The sequence below is a fragment of the Haliotis rufescens genome, unplaced genomic scaffold (assembly GCF_023055435.1).
Source record: "Haliotis rufescens isolate VD_foot unplaced genomic scaffold, xgHalRufe1.0.p SCAF_1, whole genome shotgun sequence".
In the NCBI taxonomy this organism is placed as follows: Eukaryota; Metazoa; Mollusca; class Gastropoda; order Lepetellida; family Haliotidae; genus Haliotis; species Haliotis rufescens.
Genome location: NW_025963779.1, coordinates 19,557,760 through 19,580,170, shown reverse-complemented (window position 1 = coordinate 19,580,170; position 22,411 = coordinate 19,557,760). Strand labels below are relative to the sequence as shown.

The following is a 22,411-nucleotide window of genomic DNA, read 5'->3' as shown; positions in this document are numbered from 1 at the left end:
CAAGTTTGGACCAGACAAACCAGTGACTTGAAGTATGATCTACATTATAGGTGAGTGAGTGAGTGAGTGAGTGAGTGAGTGAGTGAGTGAGTGAGTGAGTGAGTGCAATATTTGGGCTATGTTCTTGTTTGTAGAGTAATCAAGTTAGGATCCAGTCAGCTGGGATACGATGACATGCATCAACCAAGTCAGTGAGCCTGACCACCTGATCCTGATAGTCGAATAAATATTTCGGGAGTATATGGTGTTTAGGTCATCTGTTGCACATCCATGAAGGGGTGCTTTTGTCTCTGGAGTGTTCATTTCAGGCCACAACAGCCTTCACCTTGAGAGAAATTGGGATTTAGTCATAACTGAAGTTGGTTGGTTTGTTGTTTAACGCTGCAAGCAGCAATATTCCGGCTATATGACGGCGGTATGTAAATAATCGAGTCTGGACCAGACGATCCAGTGATTAATATCATGAGCACTGATCCTTGCAATTGGGATACGACATGCATCAACCAAGTCAGCAAGTCTGACCACCCGATCCTCTTAGTCCTCTTACGACAAGCATAGTCACCTTTTACAGCAAGCATGGGTTGCTGAAGACCTATTCCGGCCCGTATCTTCACGGGTCGGGACCTACACTGAAGGAAGAAGATCATGAAGAAAATTGTAAATGTTGGTTTCAGTTAGACTATTTAATATATACTTACTACCTTGCAAATATTCCTGCATTGGATTGTTGGACTGCAAAAAAAAAAAAAAGACTGCAGGGGGATATAACAGACAGCAACAAACCCCAACTGACAGCAACAAACCCCAACAGACAGCAACAAACCCCAACTGACAGCAACAAAGCCCAGCAGACAGCAACAAACCCCAACTGACAGCAACAAACCCCAACAGACAGCAACAAACCCCAACAGACAGCAACAAACCCCAACAGACAGCAACAAACCCCAACTGACAGCAACAAACCCCAACTGACAGCAACAAACCCCAACAGACAGCAACAAACCCCAACTGACAGCAACAAAGCCCAGCAGACAGCAACAAACCCCAACTGACAGCAACAAACCCCAACAGACAGCAACAAACCCCAACTGACAGCAACAAACCCCAACAGACAGCAACAAACCCCAACTGACAGCAACAAACCCCAACTGACAGCAACAAACCCCAACTGACAGCAACAAACCCCAACTGACAGCAACAAAGCCCAACAGACAGCAACAAACCCCAACTGACAGCAACAAAGCCCAGCAGACAGCAACAAACCCCAACTGACAGCAACAAACCCCAACAGACAGCAACAAACCCCAACTGACAGCAACAAACCCCAACAGACAGCAACAAACCCCAACTGACAGCAACAAACCCCAACTGACAGCAACAATCCCCAACTGACAGCAACAAAGCCCAACAGACAGCAACAAACCCCAACTGACAGCAACAAAGCCCAACAGACAGCAACAAAGCCCAACAGACAGCAACAAACCCCAACAGACAGCAACAAACCCCAACTGACAGCAACAAACCCCAACAGACAGCAACAAACCCCAACAGACAGCAACAAACCCCAACTGACAGCAACAAAGCCCAGCAGACAGCAACAAACCCCAACTGACAGCAACAAACCCCAACAGACAGCAACAAAGCCCAACTGACAGCAACAAACCCCAACTGACAGCAACAAACCCCAACTGACAGCAACAAACCCCAACTAACTGACAGCAACAAAGCCCAACTGACAGCAACAAACCCCAACTGACAGCAACAAAGCCCAACAGACAGCAACAAACCCCAACTGACAGCAACAAACCCCAACTGACAGCAACAAACCCCAACAGACAGCAACAAACCCCAACTGACAGCAACAAACCCCAACTGACAGCAACAAACCCCAACAGACAGCAACAAACCCCACAAGATTGCAACGGAACATAACAGACAGAAATGGAACATAACGGACAGAAATGGAACATAACGGACAGAAATGGAACATAACGGACAGAAATGGACCATAACAGACAGAAATGGAACATAACGAACAGAAATGGAACATAACGGACAGAAATGGAACATAACGGACAGAAATGGAACATAACGAACAGAAATGGAACATAACGGACAGAAATGGAACATAACGGACAGAAATGGAACACAACGGACAGAAATGGAACATAACAGACAGAAATGGAACATAACGGACAGAAATGGAACATAACGGACAGAAATGGAACACAACGGACAGAAATGGTACATAACAGACAGAAATGGAACACAACGGACAGAAATGGAACATAACGGACAGAAATGGAACATAACAGACAGACATGGAACATAACGAACAGAAATGGAACATAACAAACAGAAATGAAACATAACTGACAGAAATGGAACATAACGGACAGAAATGGAACATAACAGACAGAAATGGAACATAACGAACAGAAATGGAACATAACGGACAGAAATGGAACATAACAGACAGAAATGGAACACAACGGACAGACATGGAACATAACGGACAGAAATGGAACATAACAGACAGAAATGAAACATAACTGACAGAAATGGAACATAACGGACAGAAATGGAACATAACAGACAGACATGGAACATAACGAACAGAAATGGAACATAACGAACAGAAATGGAACATAACGAACAGAAATGGAACATAACTGACAGAAATGGAACATAACGGACAGAAATGGAACATAACGAACAGAAATGGAACATAACAAACAGAAATGAAACATAACTGACAGAAATGGAACATAACTGACAGAAATGGAACATAACAGACAGAAATGGAACATAACCGACAGAAATGGAACACAACGGACAGAAATGGAACATAACAGACAGAAATGGAACATAACAGACAGAAATGGAACATAACGGACAGAAATGGAACATAACAGACAGAAATGGAACATAACAGACAGAAATGGAACATAACGGACAGAAATGGAACATAACGGACAGAAATGGAACATAAAGGACAGAAATGGAACATGACGGACAGAAATGGACCATAACGGACAGAAATGGAACATAACGGACAGAAATGGAACATAACGGACAGAAATGGAACATAACGGACAGAAATGGAACATAACGAACAGAAATGGAACATAACGGACAGAAATGGAACATAACGGACAGAAATGGAACATAACGAACAGAAATGGAACATAACGGACAGAAATGGAACATAACGGACAGAAATGGAACACAACGGACAGAAATGGAACATAACAGACAGAAATGGAACATAACGGACAGAAATGGAACATAACGGACAGAAATGGAACACAACGGACAGAAATGGTACATAACAGACAGAAATGGAACACAATGGACAGAAATGGAACATAACGGACAGAAATGGAACATAACAGACAGACATGGAACATAACGAACAGAAATGGCACATAACAGACAGAAATGGAACATAAAGGACAGAAATGGAACATAATGGAACGCCAAAGACATGAATGGATTCTGCTGTTTTCCCTGACCAATAAGTGAGAAAAGTCAACTTTGGCCACCTTTTTGAGGCTAGATGACTGAATGTGACAAACTATCTAAGAGAGCATGTCCTTCTAGTTGAACTGACAAGTTATCAACATTAGAATGTAAATGCTTGATCCAACATATTAAAGATCCTTGTACTGAATGATCAACCCTTTATGTCAGAAAACATATCCTTGTCTGCTGCCGTCATACACTCCGGATAAATGAAACTAGAGCACAGCTATCAGATAAGAAGTGTGGGAGCACTACTTCCTGACATTATAGCTTGTCTACTTTAGGTTATCATAAGGAATACAGTTTCTACTCTCACACGTGATAAAGCATCAGTGATGTGGCATGTTTGGGTATAGTTGATGGCAAAGTCAGAGAATGAAGGTAAAGTTAAATGATAGGCAGACACCTACACGATCCACAGCTTAATTCAATTGACTTTAACACAATAATACTTCAAACACGTCAAAAGATGAAACGTATTGATTTAATACCATACAACGGCCCATCTTCAGAATTAAGGCGTTTTTTTTCACAAAGTTATCATAGCGCTAAGGTTATCGTAACTCACATACTTTAACATAGACGTATGACTGTCGTTGCTCTACAGTACGATCGCCTTGTGGAACGGGGTCCTGCACCCCAAAGTTTACAGTCACATCACAACAACTGATGACATATTTTGTTGCAAGATCCACCGGTGAAACAATGCCATGAGATGTCAGCCTATCAACAAGGTTGCTGCGGTCATCAAGTGTGCATAAGCTCCTCTCACTGATCTATCATCTCCACACGCAATGTCATTGAATAAGCCAAGGGATGTTGAGAGCTTTCAATATTTGTTCGAGAAACTTGTTCCCGCAGTACCTAAGCAAGCGTTTTGGTATTCACAATGTGCAATACAGTTGTATGTTTATTTAACGGGTGATCTCTTCACGGGCAAATAATGAAATGACATCTGAAAACTAGTTCTGTTCTTATATGCCCATTAAAGTGAAAACTACAAACTTTACAAACAATGCTGCATCCACATTGAACTACTAATGTGATAAAACCAGTGTGTTGAGAATGTCAAGTGCTCCAGTTGATTGCCTAATGCTTCCCCCTCTGAGAGTGACTGCAGGGGAAGTAGATACTTGGTGCTCAACTGGTGGAGCAGTCTCTGCTCAAACACAATGGCCACCTCTGACTTGACTTCCATACCTCCCTCACCTATAGTGAGTCAAATGCAAACCTTCTCAATAACTTGACAACACCCCCCCCCCCCCCCACCCCCCCAACCATAACTTGATGCAAACGCCCCCCCCCCCGCAACTTGATCCTATCACCCCCTACCCTATAACTTGACCCCAACAACATCCCCCCCATAACTTGACACCAAACACTCCCTCCCCCATAACTTGACCACCAAAACACCCCCTCCCCCATAACTTGACCACCAACACACCCCCTCCCCCATAGTTTGACCCCAACAACCCCACCCCCCATAACTTGAACCCATCACTCCCTCCCCATAACTTGACCCCAACACTCCCTCCCCCATAACTTGACCCAAACACTCCCTCCCCCATAACTTGACCCCAACACTCCCTCCCCCATAACTTGACCCAAACACTCCCTCCCCCATAACTTGACCCCAACGCTCCCCCCCCCCCCACCTAACTTGACCACCAAAACACTCCCTCCCCCATAACTTGATCACAACACTCCCTCCCCATAACTTGACCACAACACTCCCTCCCTATAACTTGACCCCAACACTCCCTCCCCCATAACTTGACCCAAACACTCCCTCCCCCATAACTTGACCCCAACGCTCCCCCCCATAACTTGACCACCAAAACACCCCCTCCCCCATAACTTGACCCAAACGCTCCCCCCCCCATGACTTGACTCCAACACATCCCCTCATAACTTGACCTCAACACTCCCTCCCCCATAACTTGACCCCAACACTCCCACCCCCATGACCTGATCAAAACACTCCCCCCACCATAACTTGACCCAAACACTCCCACCCCATAACTTGAACCCAACACTCCCTCCCCCATAACTTGACCCAAACACTCCCTCCCCCAAAAAACTTGACCCAAACACTTCCCCCATAACTTGATCCCACAACCCCTCCTCCAAAACTTAACCCCCACAACACCTCCCTATACCTTTATAGGTGTCTGACTGTATCCTGGAACAGCCTTGGTGCAGAGTTAATGGGGGGCAGGCTGCACCCTGGAACAGCCTTGGTACAGAGTTAATGGGGGGCAGGCTGCACCCTGGAACAGCCTTGGTATAGAGTTAATGGGGGGCAGGCTGCACCCTGGAACAGCCTTGGTACATAGTTATTGCGGGGCAGGCTGCATCCTGAAACAGCCCTGGTGAGGCAGGTGCTCCGGGGCACCGTAACCCGGTGATCACCAGGCGTTCATGTAACCTCTATAGACCTAATGACATACACACATATGCATATTTTCATAATGTTTTGTTAATTATGTGAAAATAGAAAGTAATACTCTCTTAGATATGACGAGGCAGACGATAACACAAGCATGTCTGATGTGATCGAAGTGTGGCGATAAGATAAGTCAGGCTTGTACTAGCTCACACTAAGTGCACAAAAAACAACATGGCATGTTGAGAAAAAAATATTGAAAAAGAACACCATGGCGTTGGTGTTCACCTGCACATTTACAGAGAGAGGATCATCAAGCAAGGAGAGTAGTACTGACTGTGTAATGTGGTCTGTTTGATGTGATAAGAAAATATCATCTTTATAATACTCTTACACACTAATTAATATCATTGTGTGACAAACTTTTATTCAAAGCACTTGACAAAGACATGTAACATATTTTACTTTTGCAACGTTACAGTATTGAGTGCCGATGCTGGTGCTGCAAGGACCTTCTCACGATCCTCAACACAAAGCACATTGGCATGTTCTTAAAAACTATTATTTCTTTTCAATTTTAAGAAAAAAAACACTTAATTATTAATCAAAATATGATTCAAAATTAATGGTGTCATATTAAATATTTCAAGAACAAATTATTTTTTCAAAGCCATTAACAAATCTGAGTCCTATTATGACACTGTCCTGCCCAAGTTTCATGCTCATTGTTAGAAGCAGTTGGACGTCCAAAGTCAATGGACAGACAGACTTATGGACAATCTGTCATGCCGTGAATCCAAAGGCCAATCATTCATAATGAGCTACAAACATGTGACAATTGGGAAACAGTAACCGTATGTAATTTTAACTTTTCAACACACCCAAGACTGAAATCCAATATTGTCTCGATCAGCCTTTTTGGCTAAATCTATAATTTAATGACCGTAGTAGAGTTGTAATGGTCCATTATGTCACACACCAGACACGTAGTTTGAAATGACCCCACTATTTTGACCTAACATTAATAGACCCGTGATGATCCGGGTTAGAATAGGTCTTCAGCAACCCATGCTTGTCCTAAGTGGCGACTAAGAGGATCGGGTGGTCAGACTCGCTGACTTGGTTGATGCACGTCATCGTATCCCAATTGCGTGGATTGATGCTCATGATGTCAATCACTGGACTGTCTGGTCCAGACTCGATTATTCACAGACTGCCGTCATACAGCTAGAATATTGCTAAGGGGTGTTCAACAACAAACAAACAAACATAATTGGCATATTGAGCAGGGTACTATCTACCTGAAATACTTCGGCCAGGTGAGCTACAGTGCTCTTGTGACCGGAGTTTGAAAGGAATGACAGTTAAAGATCTTTTTACTTGTATTAAAGAAGTTATGAAACGAATACATGGTTTCAACTCTTTCCTGTATGATGAATACTAGTATATACTACACACCACTACATGTTTCAAGGATCATACTTGTCCTTATATTTGCAGTGTTTAAAATACCCGCCTGGCGACAGTCCGAGGTTGTCTATTTTGCCGATGGACGGTCAGTTTTGAAAAGTTGCACACCCAATGGTCAGGAGTTAAAGTTACTAATTTGACAATCTACAAGCTTATTGTTATTTTCTGAAAACTAAATAATAAACAGTACTATTTTTATGTTTAAACTTTTGTTACTTTTTGTTGTTAGCCAACTTCTGGACTGGCAACATTTTATCAGGTCTGATAACATTGCAATGTTGCCAATAAGGGGTGGCTGACTGAAAGTTTGGGAAAGTTTTTACACTGATATAATTATGTATGAACTTCAAGAACTCATTTTATCCAGCACATGATTAGTAGGTTGGAACTTGTCTGAGGGCTGATCATCTGAAATAGAACGTATGAATAGATACTGGGCTTCTCAACAGCATCCTTCATGCCTGTGTCAACAAATGTCTGAAGAAAGTCAGTTTGATATGTGGATGTTATATGACTGGATGTGATATCTCGTGCTGATCGTTGTGATCCACCGCTGGGGCAGGATACGCTCCTCACCTTAAGTGAACACCTGGTGTCATCACTATTTGATAGTGATTCATAAACACATGCTCATGAAATAGTCAGACTCGTCCAATGGACTTGCTTTCAGCAAAGATTCCTATGATTATGGAAAGGGTTTTGCTGCTTTTATTAAGACTGTGAAAAGTAAGGAATGTGAGTGAGTTGGGTTTAACACTGCCTTTAACAGTATTCCAGTTGTATCACAGCGTGTCAGCTTGATGTGAGAGGAAAGCCCTGATGCAGGTCTCAGACATTTACCACTTTGGTGAAACCCACGAGAACAGGTATGGTGCTGACAAACCTAGAAACATAATCGGGAAAAAGTTGGAATCGAAACCAGAATCATAGTTTTCCGGTGTGGCCAAGGGGCACAACCCTGCACAGCGAATTGCAATGCCTTACAAGACTGGGCCACTGCTGCTTGTCCTGATCTGTATACCAAACAGTACGAGGAAGCAAACTGTTGTCAGAGTTCATCTAAATTTAACTTCATACAAAGTTTAAAAAATATAATTGAATTTTAAAGCATATGATCAATTAACTTGATGTCCATTGGAAATTTTGGGTTAAGCTTGTACATCTATACCATAAAAATGAACAGCATCACTATCATAATGATCATAGGTAAAACAGGATGAAAAAGGGTGGTTTAATCTGTGAACATGCATGAATTTCACTAAAAAGTCTTGTGTTCTGATTAGATTTATGCTAAAGTGTTTTTTTATTACTGAAAAAATCAACAACTTCACAATTTGGTCAGGGGTGTGCCTGAAAACCTAAGGAATGTAACTTTTGAACTGATGGATTCACAACAAATGCTGTCACCACCTGTCTAAAGTCACAAAATAACCATATGTGACATTTACAAACATGCAGTTCTTGAGGTAACTTTAACAAGCATGCAGTTCTTGAGGTAACACTTAACAAACATGCAGTTCTTGATGTAACATTGAACAAACATGCAGTTTTTTAGGTAACTTTATTAAACATGCAACTCTTGAGGCAATTTTTAACAAACATGCAGTTCTTGAGGTAACGTTTAACAAACATGCAGCTCTTGAAGCAATCTTTAACATAACATGCATTTCTTGAGGTAACTTTGAACAAACATGCAGTTCTTGAGGTAACTTTAACAAACATGCAGTTCTTGAGGTAACTTTGAACAAACATGCAGTTCTTGAGGTAACTTTAATAAACATGCAGTTCTTGAGGTAACTTTAACAAACATGCAGTTCTTGAGGTAACATTGAACAAACATGCAGTTTTTGAGGTAACATCATTAAACATGCAACTCTTGAGGCAATTTTTAAGAAACATGCAGTTCTTGAGGTAACATCATTAAACATGCAACTCTTGAGGCAATTTTTAACAAACATGCAGTTCTTGAGATAACTTTAACAAACATGCAGTTCTTGAGGTAACTTTAACAAACATGCAGTTTTTGAGGTAATGTTTAACAAACATGCAGTTCTTGAGGTAACATTAACAAACATGCAGTTCTTGAGGTAACATTAACAAACATGCAGTTGTTTGGGCAATTTTTAACAAACATGCAGTTCTTGTGGTATCTTTTAACAATTTTTCCACTGAATCCACAGAAGGAGACACTGCTGAGTGTATTGTTATGGAGACACTGCTAAGTGTATTGTTATGGAGACACTGCTGAGTGTATTGTTATGGAGACACTGCTGAGTGTATTGTTATGGAGACACTGCTAAGTGTATTGTTATGGAGACACTGCTGAGTGTATTGTTATGGAGACACTGCTGAGTGTATTGTTATGGAGACACTGCTGAGTGTATTGTTATGGAGACACTGCTAAGTGTATTGTTATGGAGACACTGCTGAGTGTATTGTTATGGAGACACTGCTGAGTGTATTGTTATGGAGACACTGCTGAGTGTATTGTTATGGAGACACTGCTGAGTGTATTGTGATAATGTGTGTCACGGTGCCCCAGTACAGAGCCTCCTTCTAGATAGGAAGTGTTGAGTTAGTTATGATATAAAGTCCACCACAGGCTGACTGGAGCGTCAGCGATACACTTGGACTTGTTCTTTGACAACACGCACATTCATGTAAGTAAGCATGTTGACATCTTGTGGAATTGTTGTTTTATGAAACTTTCATTATCAACAGTATATGAAGTTCATATTTGTAGATATTTGGAACTACATCTGACAAATTGCAATTTTGACAACTTATTTTACTGACTAATATTAATTGTGGGACAAAAAGCCATAGTTCTTAACAGGCTGAAACCAATAATTATATAACATGTCATATATGTTTTTATATGTAACCAATTATACAAATATTGATAACTGTGCCCATGAAGATCAGGGGTAGAATAGGTCTTCAGCAACCCAATGATGCTTGTCGTAAGAGGCGACTAACGGGTCGTCAGACTCACTGACTTGGTTGATGCATGTCATTGTATCCCAAATTTGTGGATCGATGCTCATGATGTCAATCACTGGATTGTCTGGTCCAGACTCAATTATTCACAGACTGCCGTCATATAGCTTGAATATTGCTGAGTGCGGCATTAAACAACAAAACAAACAAACATTGATAACTTGGTGTACTTATTTTGTTAAACAGTTTTGTTTCTGAAAATATACAATTACCCACTGGTTCTAAAAACATATCTTCGTGAATATTGTACCATAAATATATAATAGCAGTTTAATTCTCAGCATTATGATGGATCATTAGTATTAATTATTTCAAGACATGTTGGCTATTTCAGTCACTAAGTCTATCATGTTATTAATGACTACATGTAATCCAGTTTTCAATGTCACGTTTTCGTCTGACATCACTCGGGGCGGTCGGGTAGCCTAGTGGTTAAAGCCTTCGCTCGTGATGCCGAAGACCCGGGTTCGATTCCCGACATGGGTACAATGTGTGAAGCCCATTTCTGGTGTCCCCCGCCGTGATATTGCTGGAATATTGCTAAAAGCGGCGTAAAACCATACTCACTCACTCACTCACTCACTCACTCACTCTGACATCCCTCGTTCTGTCAGGAGAAACAAGATGTCAGTCCACTAATCTCCTGGGGGTCATTAACAAATATGGCTGCCAGTAATCAGATCTACATTAATGACTAGTTATCACTTTATCAGATTTGATTATAGATACGTATAGATTTCATTTTCAGATAATGATCAGTTTGGACATTCAGTACACAGCTCATTCACACACATGCTACCAATCATGGGCCCACTGGGATTTCATTTTGTGAGTCCTGATTCATGACAATAGTTCTCAACATGTCTTCACAAATGGAAAATCGGTCATTATTGCCCACTCAGGACAGAATTTAAGATTTGGATTTTACTGATTCTCAATGCTGATTGGTCAGTTGAAGCGATATGGCATCACACTCCATAATCCCTGTGGAGCATGCTCTGATCGGGGACATTTTGGTCACTTTATGACCTTTATGACTTACAGACCATTATGACAAAGCCTGCTGACTGCATTGTTTGGCAAATATAAATGTTGAAATTATCAAAAATGGCATAAAGTCACTTTCTGTGTATGTTCTCAGTGATTGTCCACCAGACCTGAGCATCCCCGGGTGGGAATTCCCCTGGTTTAGGGCAGGTTGTAGTCTGTTATACACACCCTGAAACAAATATATCCAATACAGCCCATGCAAGTCTATAATGTTTGGCAAGTCTAGATTACTGCCGTATCAGGCTGAAAGTCTCTGGGCTCCTTTGTATTATATTTTATAACTATAATTTAAATACTGTATTTTCTGTAAAATACAGTCAAGTCTTGTTAATCTGACAATCGGCTTTATCCGACACTAATGATGGGAACCGATTAAATCAGCGCTATTTAAACCCGTTAATCCGACAGTCTCGCACTCCAACTCCGACACACCTACGGGTAATTCGCAACAAATTACCGAAATCACTCATTGATCAGTCTCGTTAATCCTACACAGTGATCAGCTGCAGAGATAAACTTTGCTTAACAATAAACAATAAATGCTTTAAATGAAGAAAATATTTTGTTTCACATCAATTTTGTTCAAACAAACAATCGAGATACATAAGATTTTTGGTGGTCGAGGGTGCACAACTTCCTACTTCTAATCTATCTCATTGTTGGCCAATTGTTTCAGTTTTTGTGTCCCTTTTATCAAAACTGTCCTTTTCATTGCATATGATCAGATGTCAGATGCGTGTATGTAGGCTCATGAGAACTTGAAGATGCCAATTTGTAGATATTTCCGTACAGTATCATGCCACAAGAAAGTTCACAGGTGAAGCATCCTTGTTTTTTGCCAAGGCTATTTCATAACTATACATCTGGTCCACTTGATGACTACTTAATGACATCACTGGCGTACACGATGCTCCGCCACGAGCACCATGGCTTCAATTTAAGTCCCCATCATTTCGTCTTCTGAATAAATAATTGTTCCGTACATAACCCCTCTTCTCCACACACACTGCCATGGGTATTACAGGGCCGAGAGAAGACTATTGCCCTCACAGCATTTCACCCGGCTTTTGATCAGTGTGCCTTTGAACCCCGACAGTATATGCCCTGGGCTTATATACGGGATATTGGGCCTCACATCTAATAAAGAGTATTAATAGAAGTTTGAAGATTGCTCTTAGAGTCATGAGATCCTAAATAGCCTGGGATCATCCCTGCCATGTTGTTACATCAGGGCTCTGATGAAGACGTAGCTGTTGCATTGACTGATGGATTACATGGAACATAGTGACACTGGATGTATCACGCCAGATGCAGATTCATGGAGTTAATAGATGTAGCTTCATGGAGTTAACAGATGTAGCTTCATGGAGTTAATAGATGTAGCTTCATGGAGTTAATAGATGTAGCTTCATGGAGTTAATAGATGAAGCTTCATGGAGTTAACAGATGTAGCTTCATGGAGTTAATAGATGTAGCTTCATGGAGTTAATAGATGTAGCTTCATGGAGTTAATAGATGTAGCTTCAAGGAGTTAACAGATATAGCTTCATGGAGGTAATAGATTTAGCTTCATGGAGTTAATAGATTTAGCTTCATGGAGTAAATAGATGTTTATAATGTTTTGATTATCACATTCCAAGAAAATTCACTTAATTATACCATAACTGTAACATTTGTCGTCTTGAAATGGCTATTTAGATCATGGAGGCCGAAGCCCTATGACCCACCCTTGCTGTTCTAAGTAGAGACACAGCCCCCTGATGGAGAGACAGTCAAGTGGCTATTGCATTGTCATCATGCTATAATTATTATACACTCATCATGAATGAACCGCAGCAGGAAGTGGTCGTGTATGTTAAGCTGCACCCAGACTCGTGGATGTGCATCCTGTCCTATGTTGAAGGAGTCAGATGGAGAATGAGATAGACTTCAGTCATAATGACTGGGACAATGTCAGCAAAGATTAATTTTTAAAAAACCCAAACCTATTTGTATCTTTCAATTAAAAAATAAACAACTTGTGATTGTTGTATAAATAAATAAAACACTGCAGGGAAAATAAACCATGAGGGGCCCACACAGCCCGTATTTTAATAATGATGACTCCCTCAATAGAATCCAACCCCAGCAATGTTGGACAAGTCCATTTGATGCACAGCTGGGTTTTCCCCACATATTCTCACAATCCTCATGTCAATTACCTGTACCCTTTTCTCCCAATACCGATTGTCATATCTCTCCCGCACTTGGATGTAATCATTCAGCCATCATGTTGATCTATGTTGCCCAGCTACATCTATGGGGAACAACTCACTGGACACTCCCCTCTCAAAAATAACGTCATCAAGTTGTGAGCGCATGTTCAAATCTCCAGAAAACACGTCATGATAGAACAGTGTTTTATCGTGAAAAAAACCACAGTGTTTTGTTGTTGTTCTTTGCGATTCATTGCATCGCTATCTCATATTGCCCATAGGGGCCATTCTGCTGTTTTGTTGAAGCAATAATCTTATAATCTTACCTGATTTTGTTTAACTTCATTGAGGATGTTATAATCGAAAATGTTAATCAGGACCAATTAACAACATAACTGTTGATTAAGAATTAATTCATAATAACAGGCTCTTTCAGAAAATGCTTTTTACCCCTTTCTGTTGTGTCCAGCCTTAACAAGGAGTTGCAAACAGTGCACTACTCGGCCAGACCCGTGAAGATCTGGGGTAGAATAGGTCTTCAGCAACCCATGCTTGCCGTAAAAGGAGACTATGCTTGTCGTAAGAGGCAACTAACGTGATCGGGTGATCAGGCTCGCTGACTTGGTTGATGCATGTCATCATATCCCAGTTGTGTAGATCGATTCTCATGATATTAAACACTGGATTGTCTGGTCCAGACTCGATTATTTACAAACCGCCGTCATATAGCTGGAATAATGCTGAGTGTGGCGTTAAACAACAAACAAACAAACAAACAAACAAACAAACAAACAAACACTACTGGTCCAAATAGGTTTTGGAATAACTGTTCATATGATCAGAGGAATATACACACGTAGATACTTTGTTTCTCCACTTCATCAAGTCAAGGAGCTAATGAATCTGTCATCCAAGCGTTCAAAAACCAAAAGATGTGATAAATATCGAATTTAATAAAAAAATGCAATCAAAACACCACTTTTATAATTACAAGGAAAAGTCAAATACATTTGTCATGTGATAAGATAATATGTATTAAAATAATCTGTGTTATTCAATGTTACAAAATTTGAGACCATCTGTGACATACTGACAGTTTCTTATCCACAAGACTAAGGTAGGAGGTCAACCTATGAACAACTTCACACTGGCCCACTGTAGGAAAACATGTATGCTGGGTTCCACTTGGCCCTCCAGCTCCTCTGTACCAAGTGGAGGTCAGCCATGTATTAGCAGGGGGATCCACATCACAGAGCTGGCTGAAGGTGGGGGCAGCCCTTCACACAGATCAGCTTCATCTAATTAAGATCTTAAGCTGATTTCAACAGAGGGGATGACTCCTTGATGTTATCTCCGACAGCAACCTGCCTGTAAACACATCTGGGTCAGTGGAAGGAACTACATTCAGATGTGCTTTTCAGAAAACTGTTTTATGACCAACTAGAAACAGTGTTCAGTCAAATAAACATAAACTTTGGTAATAATATGGAAATGATGTTAGATTGGGATTTTGTATGGTGACTTTTACAGCTACAGTTGCAACACCAGATATTCTTTTTTATTTAAAACTGTGAGCCTAAATATTTTTTGGTAAACAACATCTTGCAACAATGTACTTTCTGTGGCTGACAATTCATTTTCAACAATCTGAAGCATTTTCTTTATTTCAAGGGAAAAAAACAAAACAATTCTGGGACAATTTATATTTTTCAATAAACTTCCATTACTGAAAATAGCAGACTAAAGTAAAGACCCAAATTTCAATTTAATTCACAATCCAATTTAGTGTACCTACGAACAAGGGGCCATCGGGTAGCCTAGTGGTTTAAGCATTTACTCATCACGCCAAAGACCCGGGTTCGATTCCCCAACATGGGTACAATGTGTGAAGCCCATTTGTGGTGTCCCCCGTCGTGATATTGCTAGAATATTGCTAAAAGCGGTGTAAAACCATACTCACTCACTCACCTATGAACAAAGTATTAAAAAAACAATTATAAGCTTCTGTATTAGTGAAGACATGGTCAACGTTTGGACTTCAGTTTCTTTCATTCTCTCAATGACACATTTCAGTACAGGTGGAAGTAAGTGATCTTACATGTCTACACCGAACATGCAGCACGCAGGGGCATGGTTGATCAGCTGACTCAAAATTGATGCAAGTTTTGTGTGTATCGCTTCTCTTCCTTCTGTGTATTGGACCAACATATATCGTATTTGACGTGATAAGCGCCCCTCTCTAATAAGCGCCCAAGGCGACATTTGCTAATATATTGGCTGGTGAACAATCCCAATTTGCACCCCTTCTGATTGATCAATGTACACAAGACTTATTTATTCGCGTATAATACGCACTCGTGTGTTATATGCACCCTTAATTATGGGCAATTAAATTCTGGAAAAATATATCTGTCGTGTATAAACACTTCAGGCTGTCAGCATAAACCACGAAATTTATCTTTCAACTCTGTTTTTTTCACCAAAATAATATTCTAATATGAGCCCCTTATTTCTAATTTTGAGAGCGCCCTGGGCGCTTATTACGTCGAATACGGTACTTGTGGAAACTTATCTTTAATAATAGCACTCCTGTCAGTGTGACAGAAGAAGAGCCATGTTGCTGAAGTGTTCTCTAGTAGGGTACAATGTGAGATTCCAAGTTGTGTGTACCCCCAGTGATTGGACTGGAGCATTGTTAACACTGTGTAAATTCCTACCCACTCACTCACTCAGTATTCCTTGTGCCACTGTAACACATGGACACAACCACCAATGTGGACCCCTTGTGGTATATATAAGTGACTGAAATAGGATATTGATATTTTGGCCACCTCCCGTTTTAAAATTGCTGGATCCGGTATAGATTGTTTGTTGATGGTAACACTTTAATAAGAGTTTTCTCAAAGATGACCGACTTGTGTTGTCATTCATGTCTATCCTACAGTGGTTGAGGAAGACTAAGATAACACAAACTCTGGCTACTGAAGACCGTATTCCTCACAACTAGTCACTATGTATTCACTAACTATGTCCTGTATTGGAACTCTTCTCTGCTGTCTTTGTGCTTAATGAAACATTTTTTGAAGTAAAAAGCTAATTCAGTTTTCTGATTCAATTAAATATATCGAGGGCTTGCTCAGATGGGGTTGCAATGTTGAATGTAGATGTATGCCGAACTTGTGTTTCGAAGAGGCATTTTGATTGATTGTTGATTTCAAGCTCACAAGCAATAGTAGTTATTTCCTAGTTAGTGATAAGAGAGAAGGAGCTGTTGACGTCACTTCGAAACAAAGCTATGGTGGTGAATGGATCCAGGGTATGTATTCAGAGCAAAGGGAGATATTACACCCTGGATAAACGAGGATGGTGTTCATCGAGTTGAGTTATCTTTCTCACAACTAGCCTACATTTCAAATCATCGACAACACCCTGCACCAACCGCTTGGCAATGTTGCTACGGGAAATGACAACTCATTTCACAAACGTTTCAATATCTTTGTAACCAGGACGTATACAAGATTAAAACAAATAATGTGAAAATTAGTATCATCTAACATCCAGACTAATTGCCAGGCAACAAAAGAAAGTATACATCCATGTTTAATGGTGGTTATTTGATGGTGATGTATTTGATACAGGTATCATAGCTGTGTTTGGGACCTTAAGTTTGCAGTGTTTCGGTGACTGTCTCAGCCTAGTAACGTCTAATAATGTTTTAAATTTTGGGGTCATATCTAATTTTCAAGTGTATATCGGTACTTCCTTTTACCCGGCAGTTTAGTATCAGGTTTCTCAGTATTTCATATAAGTCAACAAACTGAATCAGTCTCTGTTTCATTATCAAAATAAAAATGTGTCATTACATTAAACACCCAAACAAAATTCAACCACAAAATAAATTAAAACTAATTTTATTTTAATGCATTTAGAAGTAATCAGAAAACACAAGTGATGAGAAATAATACAAACCCCGGTCAAAAGATTTAAATTTTTATTATTATGTTCATGTTTAGTGACCTTCACGTTTAAAATGTCTTTTACCTGTTCAGTAAGTCAGGGGTTTGTCTTTAACAAGGTTTTATTGCCTCAAGATTCCCTCTGTAATTCTCTGTATCAAACCTCTCTGCTAATCCATGTTTGTTTGTTGTTTAACGCCGCACTTAGCAATATTCCAGCTACATGACGGCAGTCCGTAAATAATCAATCTGGACCAGGCAATCCAGTGATTGACATCATGAGCATTCATCCAGGCAATTGAGACACGATGACATGCATCAACCCAGTCAGCGAGCCTGACCACCCGATCCCATTAGTCGCCTCTTACGACGAGCATAGTCGCCTTTCACAGCAAGCGGTTGCTGAAGACCTAGCTAATCTATGTACTGAACTTAATCCCCACATGGTGATCCAGTAACTTAGTTATGGCTGACGTCCCACATCACTTCTTATACAGTCCCCAATCACTCAGCTGTCAACAGAGGGAACCACTGTTTAGAGAATATGAAATGCAATAAGCAGCTTAATCTATAAAGGTTCATATTGAGAGTAATTACAATTCGTGGTCATAATCCACACGGTATAAGCCTCCTTAATGGACTCAGTTCTGATTGGTCAGCTACCAATATGTGGCAGTCTTTTTCTGTATGATTAATGTCATGAAAATCTAACATACCATCCTCTGTCACTCGTATCATATCCAATCTCGTGGGAAGTTCTTTACATTAAAACTAAACAAATACCAAATTATGTATTTCTAACATTTCAAGACTATATGTTTATACTTAATCGGGCACATTAATGGAAAAGGATAAATGTAATGCCATTGATAAATTGATCTGCGCTAATCATCTTACATTTTTACGGACTTAATTCAGTCATTCATCTTCTGAATATGAACAGTTTCTATGTAAACTTTGAATAAATAAAAACCTACAGACATTTGACAATAATTAGCGAGTGATGTGAAGTGTTATTGCAGTGGTAGTCTTGTGAAAGACAGGAATGTCATGTCATTTTTTGAGTATAATCTAAAGGATTTGAGTAATTAAACATTAAACATCAATTACACAATAATCTATTTCAATTTTCTGCCGAAACAGATTCCATTGGGAGAAAAAGGCAAAACAATAATAAAAACCACATTAATCACTGAAAAATCAGTATTGTCACCAGGTGTTGACAAATAGGGTACTGTATGTGCACAAACCTCGCTAATCAGGACAAGTCAGTCTGTATATACAGCAAGCCTCCGTAATCAGGACAAGTCAGTCTGTATATACAGGAAGCCTCCGTAATCAGAACAAGTCAATCTGTATATACAGCAAGCCTCCGTAATCAGAACAAGTCAGTCTGTATATACAGCAAGCCTCCGTAATCAGAACAAGTCAATCTGTATATACAGCAAGTCTCCGTAATCAGAACAAGTCAATCTGTTTATACAGCAAGCCTCCGTAATCAGAACAAGTCAGTCTGTATATACAACAAGCCTCCGTAATCAGAACAAGTCAATCTGTATATACAGCAAGCCTCCGTAATCAGAACAAGTCAGTCTGTATATACAGCAAGCCTCCGTAATCAGAACAAGTCAGTCTGTATATACAACAAGCCTCCGTAATCAGAACAAGTCAGTCTGTATATACAACAAGCCTCCGTAATCAGAACAAGTCGATCTGTATATACAGCAAGCCCCCGTAATCAGAACAAGTCAGTCTGTATATACAGCAAGCCTCCGTAATCAGAACAAGTTGATCTGTATATACAGCAAGCCCCCGTAATCAGAACAAGTCGATCTGTATATACAGCAAGCCCCCGTAATCAGAACAAGTCAGTCTGTATATACAGCAAGCCTCCGTAATCAGAACAAGTCAGTCTGTATATACAGCAAGCCTCCGTAATCAGAACAAGTCGATCTGTATATACAGCAAGCCCCCGTAATCAGAACAAGTCAGTCTGTATATACAGCAAGCCTCCGTAATCAGAACAAGTTGATCTGTATATACAGCAAGCCCCCGTAATCAGAACAAGTCGATCTGTATATACAGCAAGCCTCCGTAATCAGAACAAGTCAATCTGTAAAAGCAGTATATGCCTCAGTGTTCTCTGAATGTCTCCAACATCAATCTCCTTGCATCAAACCTAGTCGATCTCCACTAACAGCTCAGCAAAGAAAGGTGTCGAGTTGCAGCGGGGGTCATGTGGGCTGACGTAGAGGAAATCTTGACATCTCCACATGAACTCGTTGTTGGAAGTGGAACAGCTGACTAGTGTATGAATGTTGCACCAAGTGTAGGAAACAGCACTGGCTGCGGCTGTGGTAGTGAACATGTGAACAGAGCTGGTCGGGGACCTAGTACAGGATTTACTTACTGCACAACCCACAGGGTAAGTCACCATCAACACGGCTGCCATGACAACTTTGGTTATACTCATTTACTTTGTGTTTTCAATGATTTATGACAATTTGAATATTTTAATGCATATGCAGCATGATTCTAATATTTAAGAAAATGGATAAATAATGATTTCAGTTTTAGTTGTAAGAACAAGATATGTGTATCATAATAGGGCCCTTCTATCTTATAAAAATCCTTTATTTGAAAATCTGCCAAATTATTTAATCGTGATGATAAGCATGTGAAAACCTTTTGGCTTTCGTCCCACCTAATCCAAGCACTATAGAGTGCTTTCATCCACAACAACCTCCCAAGGGATTAATCAGGTCATGGGGTGTATTATTTGAAATGTCAATGTGTACGGTATTGATGAGAGGGTGTGTAATGCTAGAAGATATCTACAGAAAGGTGAGTTACTGTGCCTAGCTAAAGTACAACAACAACAACACCTCTTTGTTTATCACCTATTGTTAAGGCGGCTTACATTATGTCAGGTCACGTTAGTAATCACTGGCTGGTCACACAGTGCTTCCGACAACTCAATAACACACTTTATCTTTGGAACTGAATCATAAGAGCTGTAATGTCGGAGTTGAATCATTAGAACTGCGCTGTAATATATACACTGGAATTGAATCATTAGAAGTGTGCTGTAATTAATGTATCAGAATTGAATCATAAAAACTGTGCTGTAATTCATATATCAGAATTGAATCATAAAAACTGTGCTGTAATTCATATATCAAAACTGAACCATAAAAACTGTGCTGTAATTCATATATTGGAATTGAATCATAAAAACTGTGCAGTGATTCATATATCGAAATTGAATCATAAAAGCTGTGCGGTAATTCATATATCCGAATTGAATCATACAAATTGCGCAGTGATCTATATATCGGAATTAAATAATAAAAACTGTCCTGTAATTCATATATCGGAATTGAATCATAAAAACTGTGCTGTAATTTATATATCGGAATTGAATCATAAAAACTGTCCTGCAATTCATAAATCGGAATTGAATAATAAAAACTGTGCTGTAATTCATATATCGGGATTGAATCATAAAAACTGTGCTGTAATTCATATATCGGAATTGAATCATAAAAACTGTCCTGCAATTCATATATCGGAATTGAATCATAAAAACTGTGCTGTAATTCATATATCGGGATTGAATCATAAAACTGTGCTGTAATTCATATATCGGAATTGAATCATAAAAACTGTGCTGTAAGTTATGTATCGGAATTGAATCATACAAACTGCGCAGTGATTCATATATGTAAACAAAAGCATGAGGCAGTAAAACAGTGTAACGTAATATTGAAAATAAAAGTTCATTAATCACTGTCAAGACTATCAAATATATTAATAATTTTGACTTGTATATATTTCAAAAGGAAATATCTTAATGATTAAAACCTGTAACATAAGTTGTTTTAAAAGCAATACTGCTTCAACATTACAAATCAATATTCCTTACAATATATCTGACATAGCAAATGTTTGAATATCATATTGCACAAATCATAGCCAGGCGTTGTATATACAACCTGAAGTAGCATCAGCACTGTACACACCTGCTCACAACACAACCTAGTCAGGGGGTAAGCTGATGGTCAAGCATTTGCTTGTAACCCATAATCTCCGAGTTAAATCCCAATTTGGGCATCACAAATATGATAAAGCTTAAATTCATATTGAAAAATATGGCGTAAAACGATATTCAATTACAAAAAATAATTAAAGGTAGAAAATGAAATTTGCTTGTTTTATGTCTACGGATTATTTTGTTATCGTATTATATTTACTATGTAATATTTAATTTGACATCTGTTCCCATTCATTCCTCTATTCATTTTATTTTGACCTAAAGCTCTACAAACAATATTTTGTACATTACATAGAGGGTATTATATTCGTGTTCATGTCATACTATGTTTAAGACACGAGTGTCTAAATTCTAGAATTTAGGCACGGGTGTTGTAAACATAGTATGACATGAACACGGATATAATATTCTATTTATTACCGAAGAAGATGTCTACACACAGTCGAAGTTTAGTGTTTACCTATAAGGACAGCAAGTCATAACAGCAGCAGAACCACGATTTGTCGAATGGCGTCAACAATCTCCAGCTATGACGTTGTTTTTAGTGTGACGTCATTCCGACTTCACGTCACTGTAAGATTTGATTGACGTTAACAAGGCGCTCGGATGACAGAAAGAATACACTGTTGTCTCGTGATGTGATACAATCCCAGGGCACATATGATTTTTATGAACCCTGATATGTTTGCCCCGGTAGGTAATAAAGATGGTTCCGTCGACCGATTCCTGTTAGTATACGACTTGTATTACCCTCTATGATTAGTATTGTTAAAAA

At 39.6% G+C, this 22,411-nt stretch overlaps 1 protein-coding gene across 2 annotated transcripts in view; it reads left to right on the top strand.

The window, feature by feature from the left end:
* The first annotated feature begins 9,596 nt into the window (after positions 1–9,596).
* Positions 9,597–22,411, top strand: part of LOC124113387 — a 48,084-nt gene continuing 35,269 nt past the window's right edge. The window contains exon 1 of one of the 2 annotated variants that reach the window (XM_046473692.2): positions 9,597–10,041. The gene's annotated coding sequence lies outside the window, so the exon portion shown is untranslated. Of the gene's footprint in view, positions 10,042–19,861; positions 20,008–22,411 lie in introns of those variants that run through there. The other variant, XM_046473693.2, reaches the window with a different exon arrangement.